This window comes from Camelus bactrianus, chromosome 17 (genome assembly GCF_048773025.1).
Source record: "Camelus bactrianus isolate YW-2024 breed Bactrian camel chromosome 17, ASM4877302v1, whole genome shotgun sequence".
Taxonomy (NCBI): domain Eukaryota; kingdom Metazoa; phylum Chordata; class Mammalia; order Artiodactyla; family Camelidae; genus Camelus; species Camelus bactrianus.
Genome location: NC_133555.1, coordinates 46,053,139 through 46,076,409, shown reverse-complemented (window position 1 = coordinate 46,076,409; position 23,271 = coordinate 46,053,139). Strand labels below are relative to the sequence as shown.

The 23,271-nt window shown below is 45.4% G+C and overlaps 1 long non-coding RNA gene across 1 annotated transcript in view; it reads left to right on the top strand.

Annotated features, from left to right (window-relative positions):
* The window catches only part of LOC141573715 (uncharacterized), a 237,956-nt gene that overhangs the window by 189,678 nt on the left and 25,007 nt on the right, over positions 1-23,271 (top strand). Inside the window, exon 2 of the long non-coding RNA XR_012499731.1 lies at positions 20,092-20,153. This is a non-coding gene — a long non-coding RNA (uncharacterized LOC141573715). The remainder of the gene's footprint in view (positions 1-20,091; positions 20,154-23,271) is intronic.

Genomic DNA, 23,271 nt, shown 5'->3' with positions numbered 1-23,271 from the left:
GGTGGCGTTTTTAAATTGGAACTTTTCAAATAGATGCCTATTGACATGATTCAGAAATCTAAAATTATCAAAAGGCACCCCGTGAAAAATGTTCATCCCCTCATTTTGTTTTCTTATCTGTCTCCCTCCCTCCCCTCCTAATAGGAAACTATCATTTTTAGTTTCTGTTGGATCGTGCTAGAGTTTACTTATGTGTATCTAAGCACTTACAAATACAAATTCTTATTTTTTTTCCTATTTTCATGAAAGGTAGCATGTTATAGACACTGTTCTGAATCTTTTTATTTTATTTTTTATTTTTTTCAACTTAGCAGGTTATTAGGAAGGTTTTTCACATGGACACATAGGAAATATCTCATTTTAAAAAAAGAGCTGGGCAGCTTTCCATCATGTGTATACACTGTAATTTATCTAATCAGTGCCCTGTTAATGGACATTTGGATCCTTTCAGATATTTTGCTATTACAAACGCCACTGCGGTGACTAATCCTGCACGCAGGTGTAAGAATGCAAAATAACTTTGTGTGTAAAATGCTTTGCTATTGTGGTGGTGTGTGTGCTGGAGAGCTGGATCAAAGGGTACATGACAGCTTTGCCAAATTGCCCTCCCTAGTGTTTTGCCCATTTGCCCTCCCCCGGCAACATCTGGGATCTGCAGCTAGCAGTTTTAATCCCCCTTGGCAAGTACTTACATTTCTAGGTGAGAAACTCTAGTCAGGGTTGCAAAAAACAGAGCGCAGTTAACTTAAGGCAGGAAGAGTTTATTGGAATTGGTTGGAAAACTGGAGCACAGGCTTTGAGGACACCGGGGAGGAAGGACAGCAAGGTCTTGCCTTGGGAGCAGCCTCAGGAGAGCTGCGGCCCCCAGGGACCCCCACCCCCAGCTCTCCCCTCCCTGTCCTGCACACTGGCCCTAATTCAGCCCCCATAGGGCTTTAATGGGTTGGGAAGGAGGGTGGGGAGGTCTGCAAATCTCTCTCTGTAAGAAGGGTATTCAGATATCAGGCGGCCAAAACAATGTCCACCATGAAGACTGACCCACCTCTTCATCTTCCTGACAATCAGGGTGCATCCAAAGGTATCTGCTTGGATTATTCAGGTTTTAGGATCTGTGTTTCAAAGCTCTTCCAGCTTTAGGATCTGAGTTGGACCGAGCATCCGCACTGCATCCAAGAGGGGTTAATGCATCATTTTAGGACACACATACTTTAGGACACACATACTAAAGAATAGCATGTACTTGGCCAAGGATTTGGAGCCAGGAACTCTTCCATCTCTTTCCATATCAGCTCTCCTGATTGGCGACTCCGCCTCAGAAGAGCCACTCTTCTTAAGCCTGCTGGCTCATCCCCGAAGCCGGGATAATAATATTGACCTACCTTCCAGGTTGGTGCAGGGGTTCATTAATTGCTGGGTAAAGAATTCTGAAAATACTTTAGACGCCCCCCTCCCAACACACACCTTTGTCTCCAGATCTGTTTCCCCTCCAGCACTCCTGCCACGTGTGGTGTAATTTGGGAACAGATGAGGGATTGGGGCACAGACATGACTTCTTTGGCATATTAAGAGACAGCGAGCCCGCGCCAACGTGGAGGGAAGGTCGTTGGCAGTTAGCAACCACTGTGAAGGTTTCCGTGACACCACTGCCTCGGCTCTAGCGATCAGGATCACGAAAGCACAGATGCCCAAGTCCTAATTGCTTTCCCTGGTTGTCACCTTCGTACATAAATAAATTAGCCGCCCAGTCCTTGACACTGATGGTATGAATGGCTCGCCATGAGCAGCTGTTACAGACCGTCTCTGATTAATCACACGCTCCTTCCCTGGCATCGCACTTAAGGTGGAATTCCTGCTCCCGTCTAGCCGCTCAGGAGAAGTCAGCCCCACAGAGTGCATCTGTGCACGTGATGGGGAGGGAGAAAGTTAGACCCTTATCGTCTTTATAATTATAACAAGAATATTTTCATATTGCATTAAAGTTTACAAAGCATCTTCACATCTGTGATCTCCACGGAGCCTCAGTAATACTTCGAGACAGGCAAAGGTGATCCTTTCTACTTAGTGATATACAACAACCCGCATCTGGAGAAGGGCCCAGACCTAAGATTATACAGCCGGAAAATGAAACCTTTAGCTTGACCAGCCTAGCACTCTCTGTATTTTAACACTCTCTTTCTTTAAGTGATAAGTAACCATCTCTAGTGCTCGCCTTTGAGACTGAATGAAATCCACTCAAAACTGTCATCATATGCAATCCCTCCGTGATTACGTGCTCTCTCATATACCACGTACTGTGCTCAACGCATGACGGGCAGAAGGGCATCTAATCCCCACTCTGCTGGGTAGGTGTCTTTGTCCCACTTAAGAGAAGTGAGCTAAACCAAGGCTCAGAGAAGTTAATAACTTGCCCAAGGACACAGAGACGGTCCAAGCATTCTACTGCAGTTCAATACTGCCAACTGCAAAGACGCCAGGTGCTGAGAGCCAGTGAGAGCCCTGCACAGGGCAGGGGACCAGCTTTTCACAGCTGAATAGAGAAAAGCGGAAGGTGCCTCTGGCCTCCAGCATCATGGGCTGTTCCCCTCCAGTTTACCTCATCCATCAACCGAGAGTCTGTTTCTATCATTTGAATAGGAGAGCTGTAGGCTCCAGGGGTGGAGGCAGCCTGGGGTGATGGAGGGGTTTACAGGTGTCCAGTGGGACACGCGGGGTATAGGCACTCAGGCTCCCGCCTTGGTCCTACTCCTTGCCGCCTGAAGTGTCCCCTCCCACCTCACGTCCCCTGGGAGGCAGGCACACCTGGGAGCTGGCCTCGCCTCCTCAAATTGTCACCTGTGGTTCCAAATGTGGCTGGGTGGGCTGCTCAGAACCTGATTTCTGTTCCACTCCTTCCAACAGCATCTGGCTTCGCACACATCCTATGTCTTAAGTCCGTGCTTTCTGGCCCAGGGCTCCTCTGAGGCTGGGGTGCTGGGTGCTCAGCAGGCTCATGCCTCTTGGGTCAGGGGTGGGCAGGTTGCACCCTCCCTTTCCGTGGAAGCTCACTCTGGGGGAGGGGGTATTCTCCAGAAATCTGTGTCCGTGAGCCCTTGCTGCCCACAGTCAACCACAGGCCTTGTTTTGCCTTTTTTTCTCTTTTCCTGCACCAGCCTCCTCTGCTTCCCGGGATCACCTTAAAAATAACTGCCTGCACCCAAATTCTCATCTCAGGTTATACTTTTGGGGAGAACCCAAACTAGGAAAAGCCTTCAGGGCATTATTCACATACATTTTCTTCTAAGCTGGGTGGAAAAATCATGTGGTAATTAGGTTCTAGATTTGAATTCTGACTCCTGTGTGACTGTGGGCAAGCTGTCTGACTTCACTGAGCTTCCTTTTTTTTTTTTTTTCCACTTGTGAAAGGAGAATTGAAATCATACCTCCCTGACAGGGTAAATTTCTGTGTGTATTAAATGCATGAAGCAGTGTCTGGTATTCAGTAAGTGCCCAATAGTTGTCTGTTGTTGGTCCAGTGACTTACAGTGGTGGTTACAAACACAGCTTTGGAAGTAGGAGAGATCTGTTATCATCCAGACTCATTCACTTGATGTCCAGTGACCTTTAGCAAATTTCTGTACTTTGTCAACCTCGGTTTCCTTATGTATAGCAGACTAAAGAGACTGCCCACCTCCTGGAGCGGTAAGAGTTAATTAATAACTGTGGGAGGAACTAACTCGTAGCCCAGTGTATGATAGTGGATGCTCAGTACAATACAGCCGTGTTGCTGACCCCTCCTGGTCCCCAGCTGGATGTAATGACGTCCCCCTTGAATTCTTTCGACACCTCCATGTGCACCCTCTAACGGGAGGTCTGTGCATGTCCCTGGCCTCCCTCCCAAGGCTACATCCTTCTTAAGGGACACTCGTAAGGAGTCATTCCCCCTGAATCATCTGCTAGTGAACCTTCACACGCAGGCAAGGTGATCTGAGAGGATCATATTAGAGTCAGAAGACTTTCTGGAAGTGACCTAGTGCAGCTTCCTCAGTGCTGGGGAGGCTGTGGTTCCCGGGCTCAGTAGACGTTAACTGAAGACAGTTCACTGGTGAGTGATGTTCCCCTGACCGAGCAGGAGGAAGGCTCACGAGAAGCAGGGAGAGGGACCTCAGTGAAGCAGCCTTTCGCGGGGAGAGCCACGGGGTTAAATTGTGGAAGGGGGCTCTTTATCCAGTGGTTTTGGTGAAAGGCAGATCCTCTTTCCAGGAGGCACTTTTCATTGGTGGGACTGTCAGCCTGGCCATGGCTTTCCCTGAAAAAGATTCAGGGTATCCTGGGGGGCAGGATGGGGGCCTCCCTGGCTGCTGGGCGTGGGGCCCCGGGGCTGTGAGTGAGGGGTCAAGGGTCTGGGAAGCTCTCCTTGACCTTCTTTCCCTCAAGTTCCCTGTGTGACTGCATCCTCAGCATCAAGCAGGAAGGGACACTGTGCCCCACAGGGAAGGGGGAGGACAGAGAGCAGAGGGCTCTCTGGAGAAGAGCTCAGGCATCTCCTCAGGGCTGGCGAGGGGAGCTGGCTTCTTCCCTCCCTGCCCCTGAGGGCTGACCGGCAGCCCAGACTGGCCAGAGCTTGTGGCCAGAGGGTCTGCCCTGATTTGCCTCCTAGGTTCCTAGGGTGATCAGTTCCTCTGACTCTTTCCTGTACCTCCATCCCCTCCAGAACCCCCTCCCAGTTACACCTTCTGTGTGGTTTCAGAAGGAGAGAGGATGGTAGGGGATGGAACCAGAGGTGGTTTCTCCATGCTGGAGATCGTGGTGGTTGGGGCACCACCTTCCAGCTTGGGGGCAGACTGGGGTCTTTGGTGGAGGAGCGGCTGAGAACTGCTACCTCTGCATGTGATGGAAACAGAGAGCTGGATGGGGTTGGCGGGTCATCTCACCCCAACACCCATGCAGTCAGTGTAGGATTCCACTTAGTGGGTTTTTTGGACAGTGACCAGAGGCTCACTCCCTCCAGAGACAATCCCGCCCACATTTTCTACACTGGCCTCAGCCCAGCTCCCAGGGGACTAAACTCTCTTCGTTCTCTTCTTACGGTCCAGTCACTCTTCAGCTTCCCTTAGTGCATTTTCCTCTGATTCCCTTTGACACGTTGCTGTTTCTGGATCTCTGTTCTTGGCCTTCTTTCCTTCTCACTGACTTTATCTGCCTCGTCCAAATCCGTGACCTCCAGGTCTGCAGTGCCAGTCCTGGTTTCTTTTCCCTCTGCCTCCAGACTAGGCATGGCCGAAACAGTGCATTATTCTGTTCCCTAAACTGTCCCTCCTTCTGAATTTCCTAGTTGGTGAATAGAATCCCCTTTCCCCCAGTTTTCCCTAGCCCCAAAGCTGGTCAAACACATGCGTGCACACACACACGCACACTCCCCTGCACCTCCACAAACACATGTCACCAGATGTGCTGGTTAAGTTCCTCCAGATCCGTTCCCCTCTTGTCCTCCCTGCCTAGTGCCCTTGCAGGCTGGCTTCTGAAACCACATCACCCAGGACCTCTGGTTGTGGGTTGGGTTCAGCCGACAGGAGGTCCTGAGAGGAGGCAGAAGTTGATGTGTTGATTCCTCCTGCTCCCTCCCTGCCGGGCTGTCTCCTGTTGTTCACCAGCCCTCCCCCGTGGGTTCAGTTCTTTCTAAGTTCCCAAAAACCACTGCTTCCTTTTGTCCTTTCAAATCTGGGGTGGGAGGAGCTTCCTGCTTTGGTCAGTCCTGGGGCGTGACTGTCCCCTTTGGTGAGTGTGACCCTGCCCACGCCTCTGTGCGTGGGCCCTTCAGTAAACCCTCTCCAGCTCTATCCGTAAGCAGACTGGATGTTTCTGCTGGTCCTGCCACTGCTGTCTCTTTTATATTTCTCAGATCTAACCTGGACAATTGAAGATGCTGGTTTTCTGAAGGCAGGCCACCAGCAGTTCCAGACAATGTCTCTGGCCACAGTCCTCACTCCTGCTTCTGACCTGACTCTCTAGCAGCCTGATGTGGAAATTCTGTCCTCTACCTTGATTTTGTTTCCTGCCTCGGGCAAGTGGCTCTCTGGAATTTCCAGGCTTCAAGATTCTTCCTTGGTGTCCACACCCACTCCTTCTTGTGGATGCCTGCGTTGCCTGCAATGTACACAGTATGGAATGTGTGTCATCAAGACGGGCTTTGGGAGTGTGCGGCCATCTCAGAAGGGCCCTGTCCTTGGTCTGAGTCTCTGCTGTCACTGTCTTGATGTTATTGATAATTTTTGAACAAAGCCCCACATTTCCATTTGGCGCTGAGCCCTGTGAATTTATGCAGCCGTTCAGGTAGACCAGACTCTGCAGCTGATTGAGGCCGTGTGTGGACGTGGCAACAGATGACTCTGAATCACACCCAGAGAGAACGTCTCCCTTTCAGTTATCTTTCAATCCTTCTGATTACCTCAGGGAAAAGGTTTTATTTTGGCACCTGGATGTCTTTAATAGCTCCCCTGCCGTTTGCTAATTCTCTTCTCAGATTCTGGGCCTCAGATTCTGGACTTTGAATGGGCCACATTATAACATCACTTTGTTTTCATAGTTATCTTCTGTTTATGCAAAGTGATACTACTTTTCTGTTTATGAAACTAATGTAACATTTCCTTTAAAATGAATTTAAGTAAAAATGACAGGTCAGTTAAAGCCCAGATGTTAAGTAAATAGGCATAGAAGTAGCATTTGGGAGGGAGAGTATAGCTCAGTGGTAGAGCACATACTTAGCGTGCATGAGGTCCTGGGTTCAATCCCCAGTACCTCCTCCAAGAATAAATAAATAAACCTAATTACATTCCCTTCCACCCCCCAAAAAAAGAGAAAGTTTAAAAAAAAAGAGGCATCTGGACAGAACAACAATTTCTTTTCTTATTCTTTTCTTAGTGGAGGTACTGGGAATTGAACCCAGGATCTCGTGTGTGCTAAGCATGCACCTTACCACTGAGCTATTTCCCTCCCCCAAGATATAACAACAATTTTTAAGACTATGAGAATAACTGAAGTTTGGGAAACTCTACAGTAAGATATAAACCATCCTTCCTTCTACCTGCATCTCCCCAGAAGTCAATCCCAAGTCCTGTCTGCCCTTGCAGGTGCCAGGAAAGGGTTGTGCTGGGAAACCGATGAGCTTTTGTTTGTTGGCATCACCCAAACCAAGCCTGAACCCTGACAAATAAGTGGAGATAGAGGGCTGCTGGGGACACCACCCTCCAAGGGTGGCCTCAGCAGAAGGCACGGGTTTCTCTGTAAACCTGTAAGCGGAACTCCTGGACCGTAAGCTTGGCGTTTCGGGGCTCAGCTGTCAAGGACGTGAGCCAGGGGTAGCCAGAAGTGGCCAGTTTCCCAGCAGCCCGTTCTGGGAGGTTGTGCTTGAAGGACCCACCTGAGTTAGTGATGCACATTGAGTCTGCACACTCTTTCATCCCCGCTTACGACACGTGAGGTGGAAAACTCTCCCTGCTGGCGACGTTCTTCAATCTTGTTACGCCCATCCTTGGTTTCATCGGCTAGCATTGAAAGAGGAAGCTCGTTAAACTAAGCTGTTATGCGTGTGGTTTTCGAGGTTGGCACAATAGACAGTTCTCAAGAAGGAAGATCTGCAAATGGACAGAAAAGCATTGCTACTAACGACATACACACTTTGAGGGAAAAAAGAAGAAAAAGAAAAATCCCGCGACACAAGGCGCCTCTGAGGGGATTTTGCAGTAGTGGACTCGTGATCTCACCGTCCCTCTGACCACTGTCGGGAGGCGTGGAGTGATTCCATCACCTTGGGGAAGAGAGTTGGGGGCAAGTTCCTGGGTCCACTTCCATGGTGTGTTTGGGACCCACGGATGTGGTCTAACTTCATCCTGTTCCCCACAGTGTCTGCGTGAGTCAAGTCAATGAGGGTTCCATCTGTCTACACCTGAATGCTCAGCTCAGAGAACCCAAAACAGGAATCCGAGGGCAGGGGAAAGTTAACAGTAATATTGATGATAATGATATAGTATGAGGTCTCCTTTCCAGGAACGGTGCAGACACCTTGTGTCAGTCATCTTCCGCTGGCTCTCGCAGCTAATTTGCAAGGTGGGTACAGTCCCCGCCTTACAGGGAGCCAGTCCTTTGCTCGTTAGCTCTAATTCCCATTTCCTGCCCTTCCCTTCTCTTGCTGGGCTTTGTATTCCGGCGAACTACATTTCCCAGGCCCCCTTGCCAATAACCCTCCGTTGGCTTCAGCCAGTAGGAGGCACTGATGTGAAACTGGGGGTGAGAATCTGGGTTTTCTCCCTCGCCCTCTGCCCCGCCTCGAGCGGCATTCTTTGCACGGTTGTAACCCCTTCGGCTCTGTAGGACACCTCCAGCTCCAGGGCTTTGATCAATCTCATCCCTTCCTCCCTGGTCCTCCACCTGCAGGGCGTGGCCACTTCCTGGGCTGGTAATCTCTGCGTTGCCTCACTGTGTCATTTTTCCTCCTGAGCTCTCATAATTTCTTGGACAACCAAGTCCCTGTGTGAATCCCCTTCACCTCCCTCCCCACCATTTGAATGGCCTGGGCTGGTTTTGGATTTCCTGGCTGGCAGAGGTTAGTCAACTTTTTTCTATAAAGAGCCAGATAGGACATTTTTTAAATTGAAGTACAGTCAGTTTACACTATTACGTTAGTTTCTGGTGTTACGGCATTATGTTTCAGTCATACATGTACATACGTATATTCCTTTTCATATTCTTTTTCATTATAAGTTACTAGAAGATATTGAATATAGTTCCCAGAAAAAGTTTGTTGTGTGTCTCTTTCATATGTAGTAGTTAGTATCTGCAAATCCCGAACTCCCAATTAATCCCTTCCCACCCCCTTTTCCTCCAGTAACCCCCATTACATTTCTTGAAGTAGCAATAGTGAAACACAGGCTCAAAGAGTCATAAGGATCCTTTCCTCTGGGGTTTTGGGCCCTGAAACCCCAGCTCTGAGCAGCCCTGCCTCACGTCCCCTCTCACCCAGCTTTACTCATCATGGAACCCTCCATTTTGAAACTGTTAGCCTCTCAGGTCCTCCCACCAAAAGCATTTTTCTCTCTCTCTAGGTTTTCTACAGGTAAAAAGAAATGCATAACCTTTCCCCAACCTCTCAGATTTTTAAACTCAATTTCATTTAATGCCAACACCACACGTGATTAAAAACCTCCAACAGTGCCATTGTGACAAGTGGGTGGACAAGAACAGGGATTGGCAATGGTATTTATTGGGCAGAATTCAATAAAATTTCTTGAAACCAGATCAGCAAAATACTGTTGGGCTATCTGAGGAGGCACTGGAAGAGCCTTCAGGGCATGACCTCCATTCTCTAGACTACACTGTGCTCACTCCATTCACAAGCACATGTAAGTCTTATGTTTGACAAACAGAGGAGGGATAAGTGGGCCAAAGGAATAGGACAGAGAGCCTAAAACAGGCACATGTCTAGAGGGACCCTCAATGTGTAACGGAGGTGGTCCCTCATAGCAGTAGAGAAAACAATCATTGAATAAACGGTGCTGGGACAGTTGGCTGTTCATATAGAAAATCTGAAATTGAACACCTACCTTATAACACATGTGATAAATTCCTAGTGGATTAAAAATTCAAATGTGAAAGGCAAAACGCTCAAACTTGTAGAAGACAGTGTCTTTATGATCCAGGGATTAGAAGAGCAGAAAGATTTCTAGAGGCACAAAAAGTACGAACTTTACAGGATAACATTGATTGGTAAACTGGACTGTTAAAATTATGAGCTTTTATTCATCAAATGACACCTTTAAAGAAAGAGAAAAGGCAAGCCACAAATTGAGACTTAAGTTTCTGTAATAAGGTAACCAACAAAGTATTAGTATCTGGAAAATGAAAAGAGCCCCTGTGAATGGTCAAGAAAGCAAAAAACAAAAACAAAAACAAAAAACCCCCCAAAAAACCAAAACCAAAACCAAAACCAAAACAAACAAAAACCCCACAATTGTTAAATGGATGAAGATTATGAACACGTACCTCTCTAAATATAACCAACAAATATGACTCGGTCAATAAACATAAAAAGATGGTCTTTGTTAGTTATCAGGAAAACGTACATTATAACAACGAGGTCCACGTTGGATTGGAAAATAACTAAAAGGCTAAACCTAAAATAACTAAAAAGTCTGATACCAAGTGTTGGAGACGATATGGGTCAACAGGAATGAGAATTCACTGCTAACAGGAGGAAGCAAGTCGGCATTCCCTGGTGGGACTGAAGATGTACACAGTCTACGTATGACTCATCGACTTCACTCCTCGGTGCAGATCTCAGATAAGCTTCTGAAAATAATAACCTGAAACTGTAAGCACTTCCTAGGTTACCAAGCACTGCTCTTGGCATATGTAGTCTACAAGCTAGTTTTAATCCATTTTTTGTAGGCATTATCAACTCTACTTTTCACAGAGGTTTAGTGATCCTTCTAAGGTCACGTAACTGGTGAGTGGTATTGACATGCCCCCGTGTAGAGTTCCCCTTCTCCTGGCAGCAGCCCCCACTCGTGTCTGGGGATTCTAGTCCTCCAGTCCTATGGGGTCTGCATGAGGCTCCATCCAGACTTGGTCAGTCACCGACAGTGGCTCCTAGGCCTGTCCATTCAGAGTGAACATAAGGACAACTGCAAAGTTTCTAGAGCTTTCATGCCTGGGAGAAGATGAGACCACAGCTCACAGAAGCCACCATGTAGAATCTGAGAAAAAAGCAGAAGGTAGAGTTGAGGGATGGGAAGAAATTAAGACTTAATGTCATAATTTACAGCTCAGAGAGATCTAAGGCCAGATTTACTCCTGAACATTTAAGTTACTTAAGCAATAAACTCCCTTTTCACTCAAGTGATTGAGTGAAACGTACAAGCCAAAGAATTCTAGACCAAACAAGGACAACGATAAAAGCAGAGCCCAGGGGCCCCAGCATCCACTGTTCCTTCTGTAGCTCCACTGAGCAAGATGTGGCTGGTGAGCCAACAAGAAAAAATGGAAACAGTATTTTGCTTTCACTCAGGCAAGAATCTTTGGAGGTTTTCCCCCCCAGCCTATTAAGCCACAAAAATATTTTTGTCTCTTATTTTTATGGGTATATATCTAGTTTGTATCGTATCCAATTCAAGGTCAACGACTTCATAACTGAGGTAGTTTCTTTCTCAAAAATTCCCCTTAACAGAGTCAAGGACAACGTTCTATAATTATAGATAAACTCATCCAAGCTACCGGTTGTATTTAAAGATGAGCAAAGTGAGGATATCTGTTAAATTATTATCATGAAAGGACTGTAGGCTATTTACTTCAACAGGAATGAAGTATGTTGACACTCAGATAAAAGAATCAACCATACAGAGCCCTAAACGACATTTCCTCTCCCCCCAGGAGAGTGGGAGTTGTCAGAGCTGTCACGGGATGTCCTTGTCTTCTGACAGAGGCGGACTACACCCGGAGAGGGGGTCCACCTCGCCAGCTGGACTCGTTGAACTGAAGCTGAGGGGCTCTGGAAACCGTGCCCATACCTGCAAGACCATGACACCCAAGCTTAGTCTGACAAGTGTGAATGTACTTAGGAGGGCACTGCAGCAGGGGACTGAAAGCAGGACAGCACAGGAGTTCCAGAACAGTGATCACCAACGCAGATGGTGAAAGCCATCGCAGTCAGAACAAACAGGTCGGGTTACCAAAGGATGAACGCGAGATATCAGCACAACTGCCGAAATTGCAGAACACTCAGAGCGGGTCCTCAGAGTCCCCACTGCTTGTTCACCTCCCTCCAGGGTCTCCAGGCTTCCCTCCTCCCTCTCCCCGCAGCCCCACAGTAAGGCACTCGACTCAGATAGTCCCTCTCTTCCAGGGCTTAAAGCTCCATAATTAAGTCTATCTTTCTTTCCATCTCACTCACCAAAATTTCCATTTCCTCAAAGAATCCTGAACCTTGGAGCCACACAGTGCTAGGTTAGAAGCCAAGCCGTGCCACTTCCAGAGGAACAAAGCTGGGCCAGTTAGCTCTCAGTCCTAAGTCTCAGTTTCCTCATCTGAAAATATGAGAATAATCGTAGCCCTGAATTCCAAGAGCTGTTGAGGGGATTCACTGAGATAAAACCTGTAATGCATTACCCAGTGAACGGTCTGCAGGAAAAGCCCAAGAAACATCAGTCATTCTTATTATGGCTACTAGCAATAATAATAGTAATAAAGATAAGGATGATAAATAGGTCTCCCCATCCCATGGAAGTTGGTCTATTTTTGAAAAGGAGTTTAATTGCTGGGTGACAATTTTTTTGGAAGTACTCATTCACCATTTGCAAGACCCTCAATTTCTTTTGGGCAATGTCCTAACTCTTAACTCTGGGCAAAGTCTTAACTCTTAGAGTCTTTGCATTTTAAGTGGAGACAAGACTACGTACTGTATTCATTCAGTTGTTCAATCATCCACTCACTCAGTTGTTCCTACGCCGGGCACTGTTCTTGCTTTGGGGGTTCTGAGGGTGAACAAGACAGTATTCTGTGCTCAAGGAGTACACCTTCTAGAGCGGAGACTTAGCCACCAATACGTGGCTAAGATAGTTTGAAGTTCCATAAAAGCAAAAACAGGGTCATAGACAGAGAGGAATGGTGTGGGGTGGAAGAGGAGAATGTTCTAGATTGGGTGTCCAGAGAAGGTTCCCTGCAGAGATCACGTGTGGACTGTGACCATAACTAGAGAGGGAACCACTGGAGGGAAGGGCACCTGGGGAAGAAGAGAACAAGGGAAGAGTGTTGGGGAGCAAAAGGAAGACCTTGGATACTGAGGTCAGGGTCCAGGGACACGGTGTGTGTGAACTTACTTTGTGCATTTCAAATAATTATGCAGACTGTCTATTAGATTTAATTCTCTTACCCCGACTCACCTTTCCCTGCTTCCTTCCTCCATTCCTTCCTTCCTTCTTTCCTTCCATGTCTCTTATACCAGTGCTATAAATATACCAGGTTCTTTATCCAGTCATCTGTCAATGGACACTTAGGCTGTTTCCATGTCTTGGCTATGATGTATAGTGCTGCTATGAACACTGGGGTGCAAGTGTCTTTTTGAATTAGGATTCCTTCTGTATATATGCCCAGGAGCAGGATTCCTGGGTCATATGGAAAGTCTATTCCTAGTCTTTTGAGGAATCTCCATACTGTTTTCTACAGTGGCTGCACCAAACTGCATTCCTACCAGCAGTGTAGGAGGGTTCCCTTTTCTCCACAGCCTCTCCAGCATTTATCATTTGTGGACTTTTGAATGATGGCCATTTTGACTGGTGTGAGGTGACACCTAATTGTAGTTTTGATTTGTATTTCTCTGATAGAGATATTGAGCATTTTTTCATGTGCCTATTGGCCATTTATATGCTTTCGTTGGAGAACTGCTTGTTTAGTTCTAATAAAAGACTCAAAGGTCACACAGTATCCATTTTCTCCTTCCTCACAGTAGTAGAACCCCTGAGTTTTAGCTAGAAATCCAGCCACCCAAGAAGAAACTACATTTCCTAGACTCCCTTGTAGCCAAGTGTGGCCATGTGATGGACTTAGACCAGTGGGAGCTGGGCAACTTCCGTCTCCTAAAAGATTGACCTGGACACTCTTCCCCCTTGCCCTGGGCTAGACCGCCAGTGTGGAAGTGAGGCGGCATCAGCCGTAAGGACATTCGAGAAGATTACAGGGCAATAAGAAGGAAGGCACCAGGGTCTCTGAATGTCCTTTACAGCAAAGCCACCCTTCCAGCCCAAGCGAGCTCATTCTAGACCATTTCTTAGGAGATAAATACGCTGATTTACTGAAGCCAGTATAGTTACACAGCTTTGTTCCAGCAGCCTTCCTCTCCTCACCCACTCCCTCTCCTTCCGTTGTCAGTCTTCCTTTGTTCTTCCTCAGGTTTCAGGGATGAGAGGTCCTTCCTTCACTGCACAAAGTACTGCCTGAAACCCTAACACAGCTGCTTGGGAGCACTGTGGCCTTGGGCAAGTTCCTTGCCTTCGCTGAACCTAATCTGCAAAAAATAATAGTTGGAAGGATTTGTCAAAAGGTGAGAGTACAGGTTCATCCACCTCGTATTTTATGACTTAACTTACACAACCAGTCTCCGGCCTATTTTCCTCCAGTGCGTACTCAAGTCCATTACCCCACACTCCATCAATGGCCTCCCCGTTGCCCTTAGGAAAGAATCCAAGTTTGCAAAAAAAGTTTACAAAGCCCCAGATGATTGGGCTCCAGTGTCACCTACAGGCACAGCCAGGAGTGCTGTTGTTGAGTTGGGAAAAGACCCCCCAGAAATCAGGCCTGTAATTCTAACTTTAAGGCCTCGCGCTCTAAGTTTCCTGCAGCTCAGCTAACCTGAGGGGTGGGCAGTGGAGGGGTTACGACCAGAGGAATCACAGCTGGGTTTAAACACTGTCTCTACCATTTCCTGGTGTGACCTCTGGCAAAGGACTTGACCTCCCTGTAAAATGGGTATAACCTACTACTCACCTCAAGTGACGTATTCAGGGCCACACACAGTGAGCATCCCATCCCATGTCCCATGTCCTTAATGGTGGTCCGCCTGGGACACAGAGGGAGACCTAAGCCCACTCCCAGCGCATCCAGGGAGAGGTTACGTGGTGCGAACAGCCAGATCCAGCATCCTTGCGCCGTGTCATCAGCTCTGGATCCCTCTCTACCAGTATGCCCCCAGGAACCATATGCAAGTTGACTCTGGCTTTTGGTGTTCTCTCTTGGAACCCTCAGGCATAAAAATCCCTCGTGTAAAACACCCAAAGCCCAGCTATATTGTCATGCATTAATTAAAACCACAAGCCAGCAACCAAAAAGTAATTTTTAATTAGCATTTTACTGCAGTTTCTCTCAAGGAACACCAAAGAGGGAACACAGAAGAACTTGTTAGAAATTCTCTCTTCTATTTCATTCATTTCCAATTCATTTCCAAACCCTGTGGCTGTCCCAAAGACTCAGCCTTCTCTCTAAAGCAGACATGCACTCGTGTGTGCACGCACACAGACACACACACACACACACACACACAGAGCCCACCAGAGGTACCCCAGAGCCAGCTTGAAAGCACCAATTGTTAAATTTTCAGGAATTTTGTCAGCTGGTTGTTAAACATGGCCATTATTAAAAAATCAAATCATATAAACTTACAACAAAATTAATTATAAACAAGTGATAAATATGCAACACTCAGAGGAAAAACAAAAGGAGTGAACATACAGCAACGTGAGTGAACCTCAAAATAGTTATGCTGAAGCCAGAGAAAAGGAGGGTACACACTGTGGGATTCCAGTTACAGAAAATGAATCCCTAGTGAGAGAAACAGAATCAGCGGTCACCTGAGGGCAGGGCTGGGGAGCAGTAGAAGAGAGAGGTCACCAAGGGGCACCAGTGATGTAAATGCTCATCATCTTGACTGTGGTGGGAGTTTCATAAGTGTGTACAAACGTCAAAATTTATCCAACTGTACACTTCAAGTATGTGTGATTTCCTGTGTGTCAATTGTACCTCAAGAAAGCTGTTAAATGAACACTCAAAATCCATCACTCTCTAAATCTTTACTATCTATATACTCTTTTAAAAAAAATTTTTATTGAAGTGTAGTTGATTTACAATGTTAGTTTCAGGTGTACAGCAAAGTGATTCAGTTATACATGTACGTATATCTTGGAGGGGCATTCTTTTCCATTATATGTTATAACAAGAAATTGAATATAGTTCCCTGTGCTGTACAGTAGGTCCTCGTTGTTTATCTGTTTTATATATAGCTGTGTGTATCTGTTAATCCCAAAGTCCTGATTTATCCTTTCAGTAACCACAGTTTGTTTTCTATGTCCGAGAGTCTGTTTTGGCTCATAAATAGAATTTGTATAATTTTTTTTAAGATGAATGGATAAAAAAGTTGTGGTATATATATATATATATATATATATATATATATATATACACACACACACACACACACACACACACACACACACACACACACACAAGTGAATACTACTCAGCCATGAAAAAGAATGAAATGATGCCATTTGCAGCAACATGGAGGGATCTAGAGATGATCATACTAAATGAAGTAAGTCAGACAGAGAAAGACACAGATCATATGATACTGCTTATATGTGGAATCTAAAAAAGAAAGATACAAATTCTATAAACTCTTAAGGTTTCTTTACACTCAGGATCTGTAACGGAGGATCTGTACTACACAGTGGTGCTGTGGGCATCTCTTCCCAATTCCGTTTTCAGTGGCTTCATGTAGGTTGCTTGAAATTGGCCATGGTGGGAGTGTTTGCACCATAGAAGTCAACAAATACTATAAACCAGAGCTTGGTTTTTTGTTTTCTGGGTTGTCAAGAGTTGAGCAAGTCACGGAGAAAATGCTAGTAATATAGATTCAATTTAAAATTGTGTCCTGCCTTGTGCTGGAAACAGCCCACCAAATTAAGAAAATATTCTTTTGACATTCAAAAACTATTATCCAATTACACAAAAAAAAGGCACTCACTCACATCATTGATGAATGTGTAAAGTTAAACATATGCTTCATTGTTCCACTTTCCTGTATCTACCTTGTTAACATAAATGAAAATATTAACCAACGTTTACATTAGAACTATATTCATTTATCAATTGCAATGAATATGAGTTCAGCAAGAATCAATGGGAGCATTCTGTGAGCATCAGTTGCTTACAAAAATTTGTAATAAAGAATATTACATATTTTATTATTTGTAAATTGTGTGCTACACAATAAGATCTATAGTAAACATGTATGTATGTGTACACACACATACACACACACACACACACACAGAGTTTTGTTTTGTTTTTCAGAAACCCTGTATTAAACATTTACCAGGGCGATGTCACTGTGATGTCACTGCGATATTGTTTGCAAGACAACTACTCCATTTCATGGTGTCCCCTGTCCTTTCTTCACTTTAAGTCTTTATTTTTTTTTTAACATTTTTTATTGATTTATAATCATTTTACAATGTTGTGTCAAATTCCAGTGTTCAGCACAATTTTTCAGTTATTCATGGACATATACACACTCATTGTCACATTTTTTTCTCTGTGAGTTATCATAACATTTTGTGTATATTTCCCTGTGCTATACAGTGTAGTCTATTCTACAATTTTGAAATCCCAGTCTATCCCTTCCCACCCTCCACCCCCCTGGTAACCACAAGTCTGTATTCTCTGTCTGTGAGTCTATTTCTGTCCTTTATTTACGCTTTGTTTTTGTTTGTTTGTTTTTGTTTTTGTTTTTTAGATTCCACATATGAGCGATCTCATATGGTATTTTTCTTTCTCTTTCTGGCTTACTTCACTTAGAATGACATTCTCCAGGAGCATCCATGTTGCTGCAAATGGCATTATGTTGTCGGTTTTTATGGCTGAGTAGTATTCCATTGTATAAATATACCACCTCTTCTTTATCCAGTCACCTGTTGATGGACATTTAGGCTGTTTCCATGTTTTGGCTATTGTAAATAGTGCTGCTATGAACATTGGGGTGCAGGTGTCATCCTGAAGTAGATTTCCTTCTGGATACAAGCCCAGGAGTGGGATTCCTGGGTCATATGGTAAGTCTATTCCTAGTCTTTTGAGGAATCTCCACACTGTTTTCCATAGTGGCTGCACCAAACTGCATTCCCACCAGCAGTGTAGGAGGGTTCCCCTTTCTCCACAGCCTCTCCAGCATTTGTCATTTGTGGATTTTTGAATGATGGCCATTCTGACTGGTGTGAGGTGATACCTCATTGTAGTTTTGATTTGCATTTCTCTGATAATTAGTGATATGGAGCATTTTTTCATGTGCCTTTTGATCATTAGTATGTCTTCCTTGGAGAATTGCTTGTTTAGGTCTTCTGCCCATTTTTGGATTGGGTTGTTTATTTTTTTCTTATTGAGTCGTATGAGCTGCTTATATATTCTGGAGATCAAGCCTTTGTCGGTTTCACTTGCAAAAATTTTCTCCCATTCCGTAGGTTTTCTTCTTGTTTTATTTCTGGTTTCCTTTGCTGTGCAGAAGCTTGTAAGTTTCATTAGGTCCCATTTGTTTATTCTTGCTTTTATTTCTTCTAGGAGAAAATTTTTGAAATGTATGTCAGATAATGTTTTGCCTATGTTTTCCTCTAGGAGGTTTATTGTATCTTGTCTTATGTTTAAGTGTTTAATCCATTTTGAGTTGATTTTTGTATATGGTGTAAGGGAGTGTTCTAGCTTCATTGTTTTACATGCTGCTGTCCAGTTTTCCCAACACCATTTGCTGAAGAGACTGTCTTTGTTCCAATGTATATTCTTGCCTCCTTTGTCAAAGATGAGTTGACCAAAAGTTTGTGGGTTCATTTCTGGGCTCTCTATTCTGTTCCATTGGTCTGTATGTCTGTTTTGGTACCAATACCATGCTGTCTTGATGACTGTAGCTCTATAGTATTGTCTGAAGTCTGGGAGAGTTATTCCTCCAGCCTCTTTCTTTCTCTTCAGTAATTAAGTCTTTATTTTGTAGTTCTCTGATTGAGGAGTTTTATTGTTTTTCTTTTTTATTTTGTTTGTTGAATTTTCCCAATTTCAGAAAATAAGAAAGGAAAACTTGAGACTGACCAGATGAGCAAGAACCCTTCCTCCCCACCTGTCTCTGCTAGACCCCTGAGCAGCTTCCTGGGCTTTCCCTCCAGCTTACCCTCCACATTCCCTCCAGGCATCTCTTATAAACCCCAGCGTGGCCATCCTGACAGTCAGCTCCTCAGGCAGGTCTGCATGGCCCAGACCCCACCTGTCCCCAGGTCCTCTGCGGCTGCCAGGCTGAACCTGGTCCCTGTGCTCTTGTGCCTCAGGGCCTTGGCTCCTGCCCCAGACCCTTCCTTTTTCATGCCTGGACAGCTTCTACTCCACCCACAGCTGGCAACCTGGCCTTGAAACAGAGGTGACAGATCCACTGCACAATCCGCCAGAGTTTCAGAAGTGCTCGTGGTTCCCAGCATCCCTGCAGAGACCGCCTGGGGATCACTGCCTTCCGGAACACTTGCTTACACCTCCCCCGTCTCCCGAGACCCGGTTAGAAGCCCTTCTGTAGCCTCTCCCAGCAGACCTCCTGGATACTCAGCATGTGTGATTGATCTATCGGCCTGCTGACTTGTCTGTCTGCCCACTGAACTGTAAGCAGCTTATAGTCGGGGGCTCTGTCAGGATCACTTTTGTATCCCAGCTTCCAGCACTTTTCTGATACGTAGTAGGCGTTTGATAAACGCTAGCTGAATGACTGAATGAAAGTCCTGTGGTCTCTGGGTGGTTAGAAGGCACCAGTTGGCGGAAGGGAATGGAAATGCTCTCTCTCGGGGTGGTTGTGTACATTTGGACAGGTTGTGTTCTTTACAGCTTTAGGAAGGCATGATTTATGTCACGTGTCTGTGAATGGCACCCCCACAGACCACCCAGGAAGCCCCTCCCCATCTCCAGACTATCATTCCCTGAGGGCGGGGACCCTGCCTTCCCAGCTTCAGTCCTGCCTGTGAAGGGGCAAAACCCACAAAGGGACCAGCAAGACCTTCCAGGCAAGGCCATTGCCTTCCCGCTTTTGTGATTCTGTAAAAGGGCTTGCTTCTAGGAAAACAAAACTTACCCCTAAAATTCCACTCGGTCCCAAAAGCTCACTCCTGATTGATCCATTTCTAATACCTCATTTGCATATGGCACAAACTTAGTCAAAACCTAAAACCCTATAAAAGCCTGAGTAAATCTACAGACAGGGTCCAGAGCTTGGATTGTTAACTCCTCTGGGCCCGCGGCGTAATAAACCTGAGTTCTCCAGCCCTCCGAGTGTCGCTTGGTCTCTCGAGGGGATTCAGGTTTCTGTAACACCTGTAGCACCTAGCAAAGGGCTCCAAGTTTGGTAGGTTCAGCTGGCCGTTCGAGGAATGAATACCAATGTTCAAGGGATTTCTTCCTAGAGCCGTAGTCACCGAAGGATGGCCCTTCTTCACATTAAGGATATTTTCATCTTTAGAGCTATGATGAATAGTGAAAACTGATGTCCTTTACTCCCTGCAGGGCACAGAATTGACTGAAATACCTGTTGTGAGCCAGGCACGCGGGACGCTGAGGAGACAGTGGTGAGTAAAAAACAAAGGTACTGCCCTCAGGAAGCAGACCAGCCAAGGAAGTGTATCATCCGATGTCAGGTAGCAGGAAATGGCAGTGAGAGGACACAGGGGGAGCGGAGAGCAATTTTAGGGCAGGCCGTACGCAGGCCGTGAGGAAGTGACACGTGCTGGGACCTGGGTACCAGGGCACTGAGCAGGCGGCCGGCAGAGCCAGCGGAGGGGCCTGAATGTGGGGATGAACTTGATGTGCCTGGAGTAGAACTGGAGGGCCAGCAGGAGCGAGCGGGAAATGGCAGAGGAAAAATACCACAAAACCCTTGCATTCTGGCCTCCTCTTTCTAGGCTCCACGAAGCTCTTCAGTTAACAATCAGTTTGGTTTTTTTAAAAAGCCACTCCTTACCTCTGGCTACAAGCTTACATCACCATTTAAGATATTGGGGTTTGTTTGTTTGTTTGTTCTACATTTATATATTCCAAGCCTATCTTCGTGATATGAAACCCTGGATAATTTTTTTAAACACTATCATTTCTTCAAGCAGTACAAGCTTTCTTTTTTTTCTAAAGAACTGTTTGTGGAGGTGACTTCTCCATGTGTCTGCTGCTGTCCACGACAAGTCAGATTTTTTTGCTAATTGTAATTTCAGAAATGGCCTTTTCCTGACCTTACCCCAATTTCTAAGCACCTTCTGTGTGTTGGCTATTGGCAGGGTGACCATAAAGCAAGAGGGCTTAGGCAAGAGGCAAACAAGTTTCAACATGGAAAATAAAAGTGGGCTGAAATTTGCTTGTCTTTGCTTCTCTAAGCATGTGATGCAGCAAAAATAATTTAGCATTGCTCCTTACAAGGAGAGCCTGGTTAAAGATGAGCACCTTTCATCCTAATGGGGGTTCCTTTTGTTCCTTGTTAATCAAGTCAAATTTGACCGAAGCATTTCTTCTCTTCTTCTAGAAGGTACTTGTGTGCAGAGTATTATATTGAAGGCTCTATTGTCCTCTGGAAAATAAATTCCTACACAGTTTTTTTCCTACCACAGAATGCTGAGCAGTTGGGTGATATGAAATCATTCATGATCGGATGGGTTATGCTGAGAATATTCTTTACTCTGTATGGACCAAGTCATGACAGTGGAAAAACCCAAGTCAATTTCACTTGATCCCATGGTATTATTTCTCTCTCCCTCACACCACAGTCCCAGAAAATGACTGTTCATTTGACAGGTTGAAACAATGGCCACATAAGATTAGAGCTTCTGAAGTATCAAGGATAAAGAGTGCTCAAAGACCTTGTAAACAGTGGTTAAAGTGCTAAGTAGTCTTTCATAAAACCTTGAGACAGGTGATAAAGCTATGAGTGTTCCTCTCCGTTCCCAGCCCAATCCATGTAGAAAATATGCAGTTCAGAATTTGGGAGAGAGGGGAGGGAAGAAAGGTGTACATATTTTGAAAAAGTTCCCCAGAATCTGACAAATACATGTATATGTATGTATACGTATAACTGAATAGCTTTGCTGTACACCTGAAACTAACATTATAATCAACTGTGCTTCAATAAAGCATAAGAATTTTTAAAAAAAGAAAACAGAAAAAAAAAATACATACTGAAAAGAAAAAAGGAAAAGCTCCCCAGATTTCACGGTGATTCTCCTGCTCAGTCATTTTTCTCCTCCTCCTCCTTTTTAGTTCCTCTGTTCTGTGGCTGTACTTCTGCAATTTTTTATCCCCTGCCTCAAAATTTGAGGAGGTATTGTTTTTCCCCTCATTCTTCTTCTGCCCGTTTCATTATTTTCCTCAATACCTCTTTGCTTTCCTTTTATTCCTTCTCTCCCAGCTGATCGTAATACAGAATTCAAGTGTATTTTAAAATAGTTACTGTATCTCTGAAATTAAGTTTATGTTCCCCATGCTTCATGGTAAAATCAGAGTTTGGAGGAGGAGAAAGGAACCAACATTTATTAAACACTTCAGTGCCAGCCCTTCTGCCAGGTGCTCCAAGGACATAAATTCACGCAATCACTTTAACAACATCGGTAGATTAGATTATTATTCAGAAGTGTTCACTCCCTCCCCCTGACTTTCCTGGGAAGTGTAGGCTTCCTGCTCCAAAGATGTGGAGTTTGCCTGTACAACTTTCTTTGGTCCCCACTGGGCAGGGTGTCCTTCCCCTCCCCTTGGCCTTGGCCTCAGTCATGTGACCAGCTTTGGCCAATCAGGTGTCAGGAGCTGAGATGCAAGCAGAGATTTGAAACAGGGAAACACGTTCTCAGGCAGCCCCCTGATCCCCCGAGGAAAATGAAGCTCTCGGAGAACAAAACCACTCCAACCCAGAGTAGCCAACTCCCAGCTGACCCCTGTGCTCCATGGACCCAGGACCTAAACAAAGATGTGTTGTATTATGCCACTAAGATTTTGAGGCTCATATCACACAGCAATAGCTAACCAATGCACTGTCCTAGAGTTAGTAAACAGCAGTGACCCTCTTTAACCAAAATGGGAGCAGAATGAGAAACAAGCCCGTAGTCACCCAGCTAGTCTGCTGCAGAGCCAGGGTGCGCATGAAAGTCTGTCTGGTCTAAACTCCGATGCAGGTCTCTTCTTTAACCTTTATAGTCCTCTTTCCATAAAACGAACAAAATACATTTTATTTTTACTTTCGCATGTCTTGGTTGATTTTTTAATGAGGTCATTCGCCCTCCCTAGAAAGTGTCTTCTTTCCCTGGCCCAGAAATTTGACTTCCTAGAAACACATTTCTCCGTGTGTGTGTGTGTGTGTGTGTGTGTGTGTGTGTGTGTGTGTGTATTCTCATTGTGGCCCACTGATGACAGGAATAAAAAAACCTAATAACTGGTTATTCCAAAGATGGCATTTTGATGTATACGTAATTTGTTTTTAAGCTCAGAACTGATCAGATATGAGGAGCAAGTGCCAGTGTGTGATGAGTAATCGCTTCCTCCCTGCCTCTAGCCTGGAGGCCCCGAGCACAATAAAACAGGAGTATTCCGAGTGCGGGGCCCTGATAGCGCCAGCCCCAGTGCTCGGCAGGAACTGGTGGCGTTACTGCTGAGTCACTTGTCATTACTTTTCGCACCTGAGAGTACAGAAGAGAAAAAGAGTGAGGAAACAGGACA